General features: G+C 39.6%; 1 long non-coding RNA gene and 1 pseudogene across 1 annotated transcript; one reads left to right on the forward strand and one right to left on the reverse strand.

The window, feature by feature from the left end:
• Positions 1 to 627: 627 nt before the first annotated feature.
• LOC129395707 (C-terminal-binding protein 2-like) lies at positions 628 to 3485 on the forward strand (annotated as a pseudogene).
• A 3710-nt stretch (positions 3486 to 7195) lies between these two features.
• On the reverse strand, positions 7196 to 13372 carry LOC129395608 (uncharacterized). Its single transcript, XR_008622951.2, has 2 exons — positions 12785 to 13372; positions 7196 to 11185 (listed from the first exon to the last, which is right to left on the reverse strand). It is a non-coding gene; the product is annotated as an uncharacterized LOC129395608 (long non-coding RNA).
• Positions 13373 to 13597: the final 225 nt, after the last annotated feature.

The following is a 13597-nucleotide window of genomic DNA, read 5'->3' on the forward strand; positions in this document are numbered from 1 at the left end:
AGAGAAACAAACACTGCAATCAACTGCGGAAGCAAAGGACTACCGTGTCTGGAAAACAATGGGAAAAAATATCTTTACCTTAAAAATACACACACAAGCCCACAGAAGACACATTGAGGACCCTGTTAATGAAGCACCAGGATGTACAGCCTCACTGATTGTTGTATTATCTTGTAGTAAGAAAGTTTGTACATACTACATTACACAGTTGTTTTATAAATTTCTGAATCTCATCAAAAGATTGCAGGGCATACAGAAAAGGAAGAAAACATGTCCCAAATGAAGAAATAAAATAAACCTACAAATATCGACCTTTAAAAATATTTGTTGACTTTTAAAGGTCAAAATTTGTAGGTTTATTCTTTGTTGTTTTTGTTGTATTCGCATTATATAATTTCAAAAATCAAAATAATTATCAAAGCTCCTTAATGACATGGACACTCCTCCGGTCCGCAGGGCCCCCGCAAGGGAGGAGACTCGACACCATGCAGGACACCCGGGTGGACCCCCAACCCACGCCCAAGTCTCAGAGCAGGAGCAGGCACCTGGCTGCACCAGGACGAAGCCGCCTCCACCCCCAGCGGTCGCGGACTCCAGGAGCTCCAGACCTAGGGTCGTGGTGAGATTTTTTGCTTGACTGCGCGATGGTGGCTGAGTTGCAAGCAAATGGGTTTCATCACCTTAAATGGTTTTGAATCAATGAAGCTATATTCCCTTAAAAAGACGGACAGCCCATCGTGTGAACTATAGAGTTTGTGAACAAATTTATATTGGGTTCATAGTGGCATCATGCATACAGACTCCTGCGAGTTCCCCTAAGTTCTTAGAGGACTGCTTTGCCTTTTGAGCTGAGAGTTGCAAAGTTCCGTAAAGAATGGCCCTTGTCGATAAGCGCTAAGTCAAGAGACAGCGATTGGACAGAATTTGTGAAGGAATTCGCCGCCAGATCATGAAAGACCCCCTGAGCCCCCGCTCACTGGCCGCGTTCCTGGTCGGCCGTGACTGCACTGTGTACATGCCCATCCTGAAGGACCTGGCCACCGTGGCCTTCTGTGATGCAGTCCACGCAGGAGATCCACGAGAAAGTTCTAAACGGAGCCGTGGGCTCCATGATGTACCACACCATCACCTCACCAGGGAGGATCTGGCAAATTTCAAGGCCTTGAGAGTGATCGTGGGGGTGGGCAGTGGCTATGACAACGTGGACATCAAGGCTGCCAGCGAGCTTGGAATTGCTGTGTGAAACATCCCGTCCGCAGCCGTGGAAGAGACAGCAAATTCCACCAACTGCCACATCCTCAACATGTACCGGAGGAACACATGGCTGTACCAGGCACTGTGGGAAGGCAAGCGGGTTCAGAGAACGGAGCAGATCTGCGAGGTGGCCTCGGGAGTGGCCCCCATTCGTGGGAAGACGCTGGGCCTCATCGGCTAGGGTCGCACGCAGCAGGCTTTCGCAGTTCCAGCCACAGCCTTTGGATTCAGCGTCATATTTTATTACCCCTACTTGCAGGATGGGATCGAGCAGTCCCTGGGCATGCAGAGGGTCTACACCCTGCAGGATTTGCTGTAGCAGAGCGACTGCATCTCCTTGCACTGCAGTCTCCACGAACTTAAGCACCACCTTATCCATGACTTTACCATAAAGCAGATGAGGCAGGGAGCATTCCTTGTGAATGCAGCCCGTAGTGGCCTGGTGGACGAGAAAGCCTTAGCACAGGCCCTCAAGGAGGGCAGGATACGAGGGGCAATCCTCGACGTGAATGAGTCGCAGCCCTTTAGCTTTGCTCAGGGTCCGTTGAAAGATGGCCCCAATCTCATCTGCACTCCTCACACTGCCTGCTACAGCCAGCAGGTGTCACTGGAGATGAGGGAGACAGCTGCCACGGAGATCTGCGGAGCCATCACAGGCCGCATCCCAGGAAGCTTAAGAAACTGTGTGAACAAGGAATTATTTGTCATATCTGTGCTTTGGTGGGAAATAGACCAGCAAGCAATTCATCCAGGCATCGTGGGGGTGGCTCCAGGAGGACTTCCCGCATCCATGGAAGGGATCTTCCCTGGAGGCATCCCGGTGACTCACAAACTCCCCACAGTGGAACATCCTTCCCAAGCGCCCTCTCCCAACCAGCCGTCAAACACGGGGACAATCGAGAGTACGCCAAGGAGAAATAACAGACAATGCCGGAAGGTAATCATTCAGATACACTTGGGAACAAGAGACAGTGAAAAATAGATAAACTAAGAGAAAAAGAATCTGACGCTCTTTTTAGCTGATTCTGGACATAGGCTCATTGGTATTGCAGTGCTAAAACTACAAGAGCTAGAAAACTGAAGATGTCGTCTGCTTACGGAAGCTCTGAAAGACTAGAGTGTGATTTATTAACGACCAACTTCCGTTATTGTGTGTTGTTTTTCATCTGTGCGTCAAATCACAAAGAATAAATAGAACTTTTTCCTTTATCAGTCCCTTGGGCACAGCAGGTCCGGAACACCCTGCTCAGAGTGTTGCATCAAGACTTCAAACATCAAAATAAAAACCATGAGGAGGAAATCCCCATCTTTTGACTTGAGTCCCTTCAGTCTACAGGGACTGTTTACCGCTTTTTGCTAATAGGAAGATCACATTACTAGAAAATGTGGAGTAAACTATGTGCCTGTGTTAGTCATCCGCACCCATAGGATTGAAGACAGTACCGGCCCCTGTACAGAGAAGCATCTCTCATATCTGAACTGCATACTGAGCGGGCAAGTCGGTTGCAAGTTCAGTAAAAGCCTCCGATAATGCAAGCAAAAAAAAAAAAAAAAAAAAAAAAAGTATTAAGTTTCACAAGCTGTTTGTAATGAAGTATATTTTCTCAGTTTCAGATCCTCTGCTATTTTATTGAGTGGAAAGGGTTCAAGGTTTCTTGAACCCTTGCACTAAAAGGGTTCAAGAAAAATAATATTGCATTTTCTTATGTCACAGGAAACACTTTTAATGGTAACTTGTCAGATGCTCTATGAACAAACCCACTTTTTAAGACATTGATAAAGTCTTCTTTTCTTCACGTTGTGTTTTATACAAGAACACTTCAGATGTATTGGATGTGACTGATTTTAACAAATTCTATTAGATTTGCCTCAATTAGTTACATGTTCTGTTCATAGTCTTTTGTGAATCATTGTCTTTTTGTTTAAAAAGATGGCCTATTTTGATGCTTTGATTAGGTACATTTACGTTTTTGTAAGAAAAGAAAAATTTTTTAAATTGTCCCAAACAGAAAAATAATGGCTATCAGAAGTACGTTTTGTTGTAGTGTAGTACGAGTTACCATTACTGTAGTTGTTTATTGTAAAGATGGACATTTAGCATTCAGTGCAGTTTTCAATAAAATGTAATTAGAAAAAAACTGTTTAATGAACAAAAACAGAACACAGATAACAAAAGAATATTAGAAGAAGTGATACATAAAGAAAATGAGATATCAATAAAAATATTTTTAAAAACCTACAACAATTGTGGATCTGAAGAACATAATAACTATATTAAAAATTTAATCAACACTCACAAAAGCAGACTAATAAAGGAGAAAAAAATTACACAATTAATGACATTGTAGTTATAAATATTGAGTGATAAAAACAAATTTTTTAAACAGAATGTAGAAAAAAGTATAGGACGTACTGCACACCATCAAGTGGACTATTATATTTATAAATATAAATATTTACATTTTTTTGTTATCTTACAAAAACAATACAGGAGAAAAGTAATAAAGCGGTTATTTTTAAAAAGTAGCTGAGAAATCCCCAGATGACAAGGTAATTAAACAAGAAGAAATACTTCCAAACAAAAACCTTCAGCTGGAATAATATCACTTCAGAAATAAAAAAACTAAACCTTTCCAAAATAAATAAAAGTTGAGTCTGTTACTAACCACTGGAACAGTCCTAAAGGAAACGTTAAAGAAACTCTATCACGTCAAAAAATGAAATGTTGCTGCACAGCATCATAAAAGCACATGAAAATAGAAAGTGCTATATTAAAGGTAAATATATAAACAGGTAAAGAAATCTCTACTGTCATAATGATGGTGCACAAAATTTTCAAAATATTGCCATGGACTTTAAAAAATGCAGCAAAAATCTGCATAAATGTGTGTTCATAGAGAATAAGAAAAGATAATATGTGATATTAATAAAACGGTGGGGATGTGAAGAGGTACAACTTTGCATTCAGTTGAAATATAGTTGTTATATACTGTCATAACTTTAAGATGATTTATGAAGTCTTTATTTCTCAAGATGATTACCAAAAAAACCTGTAGAATGTACGCAAAGGCAAATGAGAAAGAAATTCAATCATGTCACTACAAAATCAACAAACAAAAATAAAGAAGTAAGAGAAAAAATGATAAATAACACATCTACAAGAAACACAGAACACAATTACAAATAATAAAGTAACTTCATTAACTGCAGTAATTACTTCAAATATAAAAAGCTAAATACCTTAAAGAAAGTTAATAAATAATTTAATGTATTAAGAACAAAGAAGATCCGGCAATGTGCTCTCTACAAGAGTCACTTCAGCTCTAAGAACTCAAATAAGTTGAAAGTAACAGTATAAAGAAAATGTACTTTATGCAATGAGTAGCTACAATTGGAGGGCCATGGTCATAATTATATTAAACAAAATATATTTTAAATCAAAAATGTGAACAAGAGACAGATTGGTATTATGTTTTTGTTTTTGTTTTTGGAGACAGAGTCTCATTCTGTCACCAGGCAGGAGTGCAGTGGCACTATCTCGGCTCACTGCAACCTCCGCCTCCCCGGTTCAATCGATTCTCCTGCCTCAGCTTCCTGAGTAGCTGGGACTACAGGCATGCGCCACCACACTCAGCTAATTTTTGTACTTCTTAGTAGAGATGGCGTTTCACCTTGTTGGCCAGGATGGTCTCGATCTCTGGACCTCATGATTCACCCGCCTTGGCTTCCCAAAGTGCTGGGACTGCAGGCGTGAGCCATTGCACCCGCCCGGCCGAGACAGATTGGTATTATGTAATGGTGAGATGGATTAACTTTCAAGGAATCTATAACAATAATTTATAAATCATATATGTATATAATTTGAAAAATCTGCAAAAATATACCAATGAGATTTTGACAAAAATTACATTAAATTTTTATATTACTATAAATAGCATTGACATCTTTCTGTTTTTTTTTTTTTTTTTTTTTTTTTTAGAGACAGAGTTTCTTTCTCCCAGGCTGGAGGGCAGTGGCACGATCTCGCGATAGGCTCAGTTCAACCTCCTCCTCCCAGGTTCAATTGATTCTTGTCTTTCAAATATGTAAAAGAAATATTGACAGAAGTCATGCAAGAAATACATAGCAACACAACAATGGTGGACTTCAAGACTCCACTTTCAATAACGACTAGAATAGTCAGATGTAATATCAGTAAGAAAGCCAAACCTGAACACTATAGACCCAACCAGCATTTACAGAACTCTCCAATTGAAAGGAGCAAAATCTGCGATATTCTAAGTCACACAGGGTACATTCTGTTAGGATACATGTCTTATTAAATTTAAGAAAACTGAAGTCATACAAAGTAAATGAAACTAGAATTCAAAAGCAAGAAAATGTGGCAAATACGTAAATAAGAGGAAATTAAGCAAAACCTTTCTATAGTCTTGCTGAAGTGTCAGGTGATTTAATATTGTTAAGATGTCAGGGCCGGCACGTGGCTCATGCCTGTAATCCCAGGACTTTGGGAGGCCAAAGTGGGTGGATCACTTGAGAGCAGAAGTTTGAGACTAGCCTGGTGAATATGGCAAAACCCTATCTCTACTAAAAATACAAAAGTTAGCGAGATGTGATGGTGCATGACTGTATTCCCAGCTACTCTGGTGGCTGAGACTGGAGAATTGCTTGAACCTGGGAAGCAGAGCCTGCAGTGAGCACATCTCACACCCCTGCCCTTCAGCCTCAGTGACTCACTAAAACTCCACCTCCAAAAAAAAAAAAAAATTGTTGTCATTACTACTCATGATGATATAAAAATGTAATGTAATTTTTGTCAAAATCCCAATGGTATTTTTTTTGCAGAATTTTTGTGTATAATTATAAAGGTTGCTTAGGAAATGTGACTAGCCAAACACCCTTCAAAAAGAACAAAGAGTTATTAAATTTTCTGATTTAAAATCATAATACAAAGCTACGAAAATAAAAAAAATATAGTATTGCCACAAAAACAGATACATAGATGATGAAACAGAATAGAGATCCCAGAAATAAACCCTTGCATATGTGATAAAATACTCTTCCATAAGCTTTCCATGATCACACAATAGAAAAATAAGAATCTCTTTAACAAAGAATTTTCCAAATTGAATATTTACAGAGAAAAAAATAAAGTTGGATGCTTCCTTTGTATCACATAAAAAAAGAAAAGTTTTTTTTTAATGGATTCAATACTTAAACATAAAAACTAATAAAATTCTTAGGAGTAAACATAGAGGAAAAGTTTATGACATAAGTCTTAAAACTCTTCCCTTAAGTTTGACATCAAATTCATATGCAACAAGGAAAAGAACAACGACAAAAAAAGGGACTACATTAAGCTTCAACTATTCTACACATCAAATAAAACATTTAGTGGCATACAAATGTCACCTAATAAGTGGGTGAAAGCTAGGCATGGTGGCTCATGCCTATAATTCTAGAACTTTAGGAGGCCAAGGTAGAACAATTACTTGAGGCCAAAGTTTGAGACTAGCCATGAAAACATAGGAAAACCCTGCCTTGTATAGGGTTATATATGTGCATACATACATACACACATACATGTAACAAAAAAAAGTAAAAATATTTTCTAATCACATATTTGGTAGATGTTAATTTTCAAAATATATAAATTCCTAAAACTCAACAACAAAAAAAGTTAGTAACTTGATTTAGAATGGCAAATGTTTGAAATGACTTTCTCCAAAGAAGATATAGAAATGACTAGGCATTTAAAAGGATACTCGACATCTCTCTTCTAGAAAAATGCAAAGCAAAGTCACAATAATCTACCACCTCAAACCTATTTTTAAAATAGTATGAAAGCTCTTCAAAAAATTTAAAATAAGATCATTATACAATCCAGCAAACCCTATTCTGGCTATGTATTTAAAATATACAACACATGATCCAGAAGAGATATTTGCACACCCAAATTTATTGCAGCATTACTAACACAAGCCAAAAGGCAGAATAACCCAGATGTCCCTTGACCAATGAACAGATTAATAACAAGTGACACATACATAAAGTAGAATATTATTCAGTCTTTAAAAAGTCACATTATATGATAATTATTGAGAACATCATGTTAACTGAAATAAGCCAGGAACAAAGTGACAGTCTATGATTCCATTAATAATCAGGTATCTTAAGCAGACAAACTCATAGGAAAAAAAGTTAGAATGGTGTTTCTTAAGGGCTGAAGAGATGGTAAAATGGGCAGTTGTCTTAAAAGGAATTTAATTTTAGTTTCGCAAGACATAGAAGTTCTACAGATCTTTTGCATAACTATGTGAATGTACTTAACACTAACGAAATATACACTTAAAAAGAATTAAGATGGTAAATTTTACATTATGTGTTTTTACCACAATCACGATTTTTAAAAGAAAAAATATGGACTTATAAAGCTTTCCAAAAATTAAATTTTGTTCACAAAAGATTTTCTCTCACACAAAGGAAGTATAGATTTATAATTAAACACCTTGTGAAATTAAGACTATTACAATGACTATTCATCCACACAAGATAAAACAACCACTGAAAATCAGCCAAAAAATATGGAAGATAAGCCATGAGCAAAGTTAGGGACATATTTATAGAGACAAGCACACACACATATAATTTAATTTTGAAAACGTATGACCGATTTATATTTTAATTAAACCCAACATTAGTTGCCTGAGTGAAATTTGTTTTTCAATTTGGGCAAATGAAAACGTTTCTGGGGTTAAATGGATTCTTTCTTCTCCGTTTCTTGATATGGACCTGTGCTGGGGATTGGTCAGCTGTTCAAGTGAAATGCACTCAGTTTTGGTTCTGTGCCAGGATTAAACCTACGATATTTCACATGTCATATATAAACCCCGATGAAGTGTTTCTAGGAGATGGCTACCCCATAATCTATGTTTTGCCAAACGCTTACTATGAGTTTCACCACCATCCTCTTGAACGTGGTATTGTAACTAAAACCCTTCAGGAAATTCTACTTAAAACTAAAATCATGTATATCTCAAGAAACTCCTTTCTGATTTGAAATGCCTCTGTCATGTATTGTCTGCAATCAGCATCCTCTTTCAAAGAAAGTAGAAAGGACACATGAGGAAACTGATAGTGTTAGTGCATGGGAGACAGAGGTGAGGATACCCATGGCGGATGAAAACATGGAAGTTATTTCTACAGCACGATCTTGTAAGTGTCTGACTGCGATGCTCCCTTGTATATCAAATGATGTACCTTTATTGCAAGAGAAGAAACTGCGCTGTTTACCTTGACATTAAGAGGCAATTTTGAATCTCTGTCGTGATTGCTTAGGACTGAGGATTTAATGTGTTATTTTGTGGAAATCTTAGAAGCAGTAATGGGATTTAATGATCTTAACTATCATCCATCTGAAAAATCTAACGCAATTTTAAATAAAATGGCCTGCTGCTTCCACTGTTCCCTTTTTAAACCAGGAGCTGCCACTGCTTTTAACATTATGAAGGTGAATCTATGAACAGTTTGTACTATTAAAAAAAAATCCACATTGACTTGAAGTGTACAGGCAGAGTTGGAAATTATAGCATCCAAAATTATAATACATACGTAAAACGCAAAATGAAATCAACTGCTTCCCTGGAACCTATTCTAAATAATCGAGACAGTAATATGGAATTGTAAAGAAAAGTAAGAAACATACTTACTCATAAAATCTTGCAGGCAAAGTTTTTTTTCTTTTTTTGAGACAAAGTCTCGCTCTGTCACCCAGGCTGAAGTGCAGTGGCGAGATGTCAGCTCATTTCAACCTCCGCCTCCTGAGTTCAAACCATTCTCCTGCCTCAGCCTTCACTGAGATTGCAAGCACCTGCTACTAGACCCAGCTATCTTGCATATAAACTTGATATATCATTTATAAAAATATTTCTTAGATAACTAAAATATTCTACTGTGACTGTGCATTCATGAAGTTCCGGTATCTTGAATCATTGGCATGTAGTGTATGACAGTAAAATTTTACAGAAAATACACTATAACCGTTAATAAAAGGCTCTAATAAGAGAACTTTAATGCATAAGAATTGAAAAGACACCATAAATAATTTCCATTATGTTTTTAATACACTGATGCTATTCTTACATAAAGTAAAAAGGCTGGGTAAGTTGTGGTGGCTCACACCTGTAATTCCAGCACTTTGGGAGGCCGAGGTAGCAGACTGCTTTAGCACAAGAGTTCACAACATGCCTGGGCAGCATAGGGAGACCCTGTCTCTACAAATAATAATAAACAGCCAAGTGTGCTAATACACATTTGTGGTCCCAGCTGCTCAGGAGGCTGAGGCAGGAGAATTGCCTGAGCCTGAGTGGTCAAGGCTAGAGTGAGCTGTGATTGTGCATTGCATTCCAGCCCAGGTGACAGAGTGAGACCCTGCTTAAAGAAAAAAAACAAAAAAAACAAAAAACAACTACAAATTAACCAGGAATAGTGGCATGCACCTGTACTCCCAGCTACTTCAGAAGCTGAAGTTAGAAAATCATTTGAGCCTGAGAGTTTGAGTCTGCAGTGAGCCATAATTGAGCTACTGAACTCCAGTCTGGGTGACAGAACAAGGCCTTTTCATAGATAGATAGATAGATAGATAGATAGATAGATAGATAGATAGATAGAATACACCTGGAGAAAGAGTAAATTTTAAAAAATATAGTGTAATTTTTAAAATAAACTTTATGTGTATCACTTAGAAATTTATAGAACAGGCCAGGCGTGGTGGCTCATGCCTGCAATCCCAGCACTCTGGGAAGACGAAGTGGGCAGATCAATGGGCCAGATATCGAGACCAAGACCATCCTGGCTAACACGGTGGAACCCTGTCTCTACTAAAAATACAAAAAATAAGCCGGGTGTGGTGGCGGGCACCTCTAGTCTCAGCTACTCGGGAGGCTGAGGCAGGAGAATGACATGAAACCGGGAGGCAGAGCTTGCAGTGAGCCGATATCGTGCCACACCACTCCAGCCTGGGTGACAGAGTGAGACTCTGTCTCAAAAAAAAAAAAAAAAAAGAAATTTATACAACTTAGCCAGAAGAATAAAAAACAACCTCTTAACAGTTTTTCAAATTAAAAAAAAATGAGTTTGAAGAGAAGGGAATAAAGGGGACTTTCAGTTTATTATATTTTTATTTTTTGGGTCAGGGTCTCACTTTGTTGCCCACATGGAAGCACAGTGGTGTGATTACAGCTCACTGCAAGCTTGGCCTCCCAGGCTCAAACAATCCTCCCACCTCAGCCTCCCTAGTAGCTGGGAATACAGGTGTACATCACCACAACTGGTTAATTTTTGTATTTTTGTAGAGAGAGGGTTTTACCATGTCGCCCACACTAGAGTTGAGCTTCTGGGTTCAAACATTTCACCTGCCTTGGGCTCCCAAAGTGCTGGGATTGAGCCACTATGCCAACCAAGTTTTTTGTTTTGTTTTGTTTTTGAGATGGAGTCTTACTCTGTTGCCCAGGCTAGAGTGCAGTGGCATGATCCTGGCTCACTGCACCATTCGCCTCCTGGGTTCAAGTGATTCTCCTGCCTCAGCCTCGTGGGTAGTTGGGATTACAGGCACCCGCCACCGAGACCAGCTAATTTTTGTATTTTTTAGTAGAGACGGGGTTCCACCATGTCAGCTAGGCTGGTCTCAAATTCCTGACCTCATGATCCACCCACCTCGGCCTCACAAAGTGCTGAGATTATAGGCATGAGTCACTGCTCCTGGCCACCAGCCAAGACTTTTGCTTTATAAAGATATTTATGATGTGTTCTTTTCTTTTTACAGTATGTATTGCAATTATAATTGGAGATACAAAAAAAGGCGACTGTTACTGTTTGACAGCAAGGCAGTAGTATTATCTTCATCAATATTTGCAACTTCATTCACAGGAACCTGTAAGAGAAAGCCCAGACAAAACTTTAAGGCAAAGAAATTACACTTGTAAAAAGTGAGAGGACTATTTTTTTTATAATAACCAATATTCCAGGTGAGGGCTGTTCAGGATCTACCACTGCTCCATCTCACTTGATAACTCTCACACCTGCCAGGGTAAGAAGAAGCAGAGAGAAGGACAAATTCCAGTGAGTTTTCTCTCCCACTGAGGACCTGTTTGTCAAGTTTCCTACCATCAAGTAAAAGATGTACTAAAAATAAAACATGTACCCTTGCAGATGCTAGCAGAGAGGCACAAAATAGAAAAGGAGGTAAGCCCGCACACTGTGGAGGCAGAGATCCAACTTAAGATTCAAAATGCACCAGAAAGTTGTGTAAAGTTAATTAAATTACGCAAAATCTTGGAACATTAGTTTCCTCACCTGTAAAATGGGGATCATGTGCCTACTTCATAAGTTGTTTTGACAGTTAAATTCACAAAGATATTTAATAAAGCCTGCTATGGCAAGTGTTCACATTAACAAAATAGTATCAAACTTCAAAATATGGGAAAGGTATTTTGAATAATGTCAACGAGGCCAAGGACAACATGCCCAGCTTCATAATGAATCCCAGCCACATTACACTGAGGAGATCTACAGGTAACTATACTTCTTCAACAAATTCCATTAGAGAGGAAGAGCGTGGAGTCTGACAACATGACACAAATGTGACCAGTGTACAGTGACTTAGGTAGTGGGGGGTGGAATCCGACATATTCTCCGAATTGCAGCTACACAGTGAGTTCCCAGGAAACAAATGGAATGGAAAAGGCAACACAAAAGATACTACCATAAATGGGGTGAGCATAGCAGGCTCACAACCATAAATCTAAGCAGGAGACTCAAATCACAAGGAGGACCGAGATCTGTGAACAGCAGCTTGTGGTGGCATCAGGTTCAGCTTTCTGAGACCACCGCTGTGGGCAGTGTCTTTGCAGGCACATACTCAGCAGCAGTGCATCTGAACACAGATCTCAAGGCTCTTCTCTTCATTAATTATTAAGGTGACAGATGACGGATACGCTCATGTTACAACATCCCCACGCTGTGGACCAGTGAATTCAGAAACCCCCACATAAATACACAGTGAAGAGTAGAATGACAATACTGCAGGACAGGTTAGGAATGCAGGCATTCGACCCCATAGAGTCTATTTAAAATAAGAGAAGGGCCCTAGTATTGTGCTGTGGTCTCCCTATATATAGTTCTTTATTTTTCCAATTTCATAAAGGCCATACAGTTTTTCTTCCTTTCTTTACAAATGTGCTGATGAACCCATGTGTAATTAATCCTAAAGCGGTTAATTCCTCATAAAGTACAGTAACATGATTCAATTGCTATGATGAGGTTTTTCAGGTTTTTTAAATAGTGTCCCATACTCACTAATCACAAGTGAAAATTATAAGAACATGTAATTTGAACAAAGTATCTTTTCACATAGAGTAATACACAGGTTTGTACAGATTAGATGCATCATGAAAGTTGGTAACATCTGGGAACAAAAGGAACCATCCTGAGGACATAAGGAACTTAGGGACGTCAATTATTAAGAGGTTACCTGGGTTTTCATTGTCTAGACAGAAAAATTTAACGGATAAGCCCCAGCATATTAAGGTACATCCCCAACGGCTGTGGGTGATCAACTTTCCATCCAAAGCAGAGATGTAAAACATGAATGACTTCCAATGCTGCCCAAGTGCTCTGCACCTTGAAAGGCATCCCCTCAAAGCTGCAGCACCACTTGTTCCTGAGGGATCAGGTCACCAACTGTGTTTTTGAGACACTCGTCAGTCAGGACTCAGTTGAGGTGAGGCTGGTGATTTCAACTGTAAAACATCTAAACCATCATCTTTAGGTAGATTATGATGCCTGGAAATTGTGGTTTTCTCCTCTGCTGTTAGCAGATCCTGGGTAACCCAATAAATACTCTCTCTCACGCGTCAACTTCTATATCACAGGAAAGGCGCTGTAGAGGGTGACATTTTCGCGAAGGAGCCACAGCCTGCATCACCCCCTGAAAGCTCTGAAGTTGCGCACGGGTGGGCCACGCAGCAGATGGATGTCTCAGTTCCCATAGAGTTTAGCACAGCAGGCGGCTCCCTGGGCTGGAAGAGGTGCGATGCTCTGGAAACCCCCCGCGGGTGTGTATGTGAGAGGACACCGAGATGTTCAGCGGGCTGTTCAGTGAGGACCAGACCCCTCCGATTTGAGCAAGGGAGGTGCACTTCGCAGCGTCACACCGTCCTCATCGCCCAGCCAGACCTGCCCCTCAAGTCCTTCTCCGGACTCCCTTGGCGATGGGGTGGCACCGCTTAGGAAAGGCGGAGGCCCACACCGCCCTGTCCCTTCCTCCAGAGCTGCGCACCACGGG

The sequence above is a fragment of the Pan paniscus genome, chromosome Y (genome assembly GCF_029289425.2).
Source record: "Pan paniscus chromosome Y, NHGRI_mPanPan1-v2.0_pri, whole genome shotgun sequence".
In the NCBI taxonomy this organism is placed as follows: domain Eukaryota; kingdom Metazoa; phylum Chordata; class Mammalia; order Primates; family Hominidae; genus Pan; species Pan paniscus.